At 33.8% G+C, this 3,286-nt stretch overlaps 1 non-coding gene across 1 annotated transcript; it reads right to left on the bottom strand.

The window, feature by feature from the left end:
* Nucleotides 1–2,722: 2,722 nt before the first annotated feature.
* LOC112096632 lies at nt 2,723–2,829 on the bottom strand. Its single transcript, XR_002904529.1, has one exon. It is a non-coding gene; the product is annotated as a small nucleolar RNA R71 (small nucleolar RNA).
* Nucleotides 2,830–3,286: the final 457 nt, after the last annotated feature.

Raw genomic sequence — 3,286 nt, 5'->3', positions numbered from 1 at the left:
ACAGAAAACACTAGTTCCATACTCAAAACAAAATTCCTCCAAAATACAAAGATCTAGGCCCTCCTACCATCTCACTTACTATAAGAAACCATATAATTGAGAATGTTTTGCTAGACTTAGGAGCTAGTGTAAATCGTTTGCCTTATTTAGTATTTGTGAAACTTAGATTGGAAGAATTACACACAACTTCAGTTATGTTGTAGCCCGCAAATCGTTCCATGAAAATACATCGCATTATTGTGGAGCATGTGCTCATTTAGGTAAACAAATTTTATTTTCATGTTGACTTTATTATGGTTGACACTCAACTAGTGCGGGATTCAAATAAGCATATCCCTATTATTCTATGTCGACCTTTCTTGATAATTGCTGACGCACGTGATAACTCTATGAAATGAGAGTTATCATGCCACTTTTAAACTTAAATTAAGATTACTTTAAGAGTAAATAACATGCTTTTATGGCATTTTAATTATATTTTACATGAACATCCATTTTAGTTTATTTTTAATAAATTTTGTTTGATTTAGAATAATTTGTGTGCTTAAATCATATGCATAATTGTAGTTGACCAGAAGCTAAACTTTAAGGAAGAAATGCTGCTACAATAGGCTTGCAAAAATAAGAAAAAATTTGGCTACAAAAGAAGTGAAACAAGTCGGAACAATGTAGATGTTGTAGCATTGTTGCTGTACCACTATTGTTGTAGCAATCCTAAAGCATTGACAGAGAAGATTTCGCACGAGATACTCAGAAGATTGAAATCTAGAGTTTGCAAAACTAGAAGTTGCGTGCCCTAGACTTCTGGTTGCCCTAATTCTAAGCTATAAAAGGAGCACACACATAGAGAAAAAGAGAGTCGTCACCCAAAGAGAAAAACCACAAAAAAATAACTAGAAAACAGAATTCAAGAGAAAGATTGAAGGCTAATAAAGGAGAAATCGCATAAATAAAATAGAAATAAGTTCTTTTTCTTATATTCTTGTTTTCTTATTATTCATGAGGATATATTTAATGTTTGAAACTCTTTTATTTATTTTTCTTTCGCAAATCATGAACTAAATTTTATTGTGGTTAAGTGATAAACAATCTTAATGGATGTTTGATTGATATGCGCGTGTTGCTCTGTGTTTACTATAGCATTTTGTCTTAATTGATTCAATTTTATTCTCTATTAAACTAACCACCCATTTTGGAATACTAGCTAAGAAAGAGGCTAAAAATGGTTTGACTTAGTGGATCTTATTAAGATAATACTTAGTTTTAGATTGAGTTCCCACAAGTTAAGTTAATCTCAATTTGAATAGGGTTATACTTGATCTAAAATTAAGGATGAACTAGACATCGGGATTCACCTTCTGGGGTAAAGGGAACCTAGATCGTTTTAATGTTATATTTAATGTTGGCGTAACAATTGGTCACTCTTAGGTTGCATTAGATATAAGATATCCAATAGGCGACAATTAAGTATGCATGAGGGATTCAACCCAGTGTTGTACTAGATGTTGTAGCAACGGTACTGTATTTGAAAAATAGTCAATAACATTAAGTGAGTTTATCTACTCAACTACTCTATTCTCATTGGTTTTATCCTTGTGTTTAACATGAGATTTTCTTTACTACATTTTTATTTATTGCATTTTTAATAGTGTATTAGTTTTATTAGTTGTTTTAATTTTAATTAAAATAAAATTACACTGTTAAGGTTGCTGTAGCAAATCTGATAGCATCAATCCCTATAGAGACGATCTGAATACTCATTAGTATATTATTTGTTGTGTACACTTGCACATTTACGCCCATAGCATTAGAGATTGAACACACCAAGTTTTTGACGCCGTTGTTGGGGATTGATTGCTCATTGTGATTGTGAAATTAATATTAAACGGTGCTAATTTTTATTTTTATTTTAATTTTTTCATTTTGTTGACAGGTAACCTTTGCATGCGCAAATATAAATATATTGAATTCCAGTTTGATCCAGAAATTGAAAGAATTGCAAGGAGATTGAGAAAAGAGCAAAGAAATTTAAAAGCTATTATAGCAATCGATAATTTTCAAAATATGGGGAATTTAAACCTCCGAGGAGAAATACAACCAGTGAATGCACAAGGAGGTCAAGAAGGTCAGAATGGGCAAATTATTTATGGGCCACCAGGAAACAACGTTATTCATATAGCGGATGATAGAGACAGAGCCATTAGAGATTATGCAGTGTTGACTCCTCAAGGCATAAACCCTGAAATAGTTAGACCTGAAGTGCAAGCTGATAATTTTGAGCTCAAACCCGTGATGTTTCAGATGCTTCAAACAGTGTGGCAATTTAATGGGTTGCAATATGAAGATCCTCCTTTATACCTTAAGTTGTTTTTTGAAGTGGGTGATGATTTGAAGATTGCTGGAGTATCTTATGAAGTATTGAAACTCAAGACTTTTCCTATTTTCTTTGAAAGATCAAGCAAGGGCATGGTTGAATTCTTTACCACCAGATTCCCTTACCACGTTGAATGATTTGGCTGACAAATTTTTTTGTTGAAATGCTTTCCGCCAACCAAGAATGCAAAATTCGCCCCCAATGGCATGGTCGGGTTGGTCACAACATCAAGGTTGTAGCAGCTGACGCTCGAGTTCGAGTCTTCGGGGTAGTAAGGGGGGAAAATAAAAATCTATTTAGGCTTTGCCCACCCCCTTTACTTTTTAAGAGAAAAAAACCAAGAATGCAAAATTAAGGAAGGAGATCATATCTTTTCATCAACTTAAATATGAGAGTTTATATGATGCATGGGAAAGATTTAAGGAGTTACTCAGGAGATGTCCTCATCACGGCATTCCTTGCTGGATAAGGTTAGAAACTTTCTATAATGATCTTAATCCAAGTACTAGATTGATGGTGGACGCTTCAACAAATAAGGATTTGTTATCTAAATCTTACAATGAGGCTTATGAAATTTTGAAGAGAATAGCCAACAATAATTATCAGTGGCCGTCAACCAGGCAAGTTGTAGCAAGAGGAACAACAGGAGTCCATAATGTAGATGCCTTGATAGCACTGTCAGCCCAAGTAACCTCATTAAAAAATATGGTGAAGGCTATGACTATTGCTCCAGCAACTGTCAACTAAGTCGTTGACGTATCTTGTGTTTATTGTGGAGAGGGACACTTATTTAACAATTATTCTGGAAATCCAGTCTCAGTCAACTATGTAAGCAACTTTAATAGATAGAATCAAAACAATGCATATTCAAACACTTACAACCCTGGATAGAGACAGCACTTAAACGTCTTA

This window comes from Citrus clementina, unplaced genomic scaffold (genome assembly GCF_000493195.1).
Source record: "Citrus clementina cultivar Clemenules unplaced genomic scaffold, Citrus_clementina_v1.0 scaffold_8, whole genome shotgun sequence".
Taxonomy (NCBI): Eukaryota; Viridiplantae; Streptophyta; class Magnoliopsida; order Sapindales; family Rutaceae; genus Citrus; species Citrus x clementina.
This window is presented reverse-complemented; position numbering and strand designations above follow the sequence as displayed.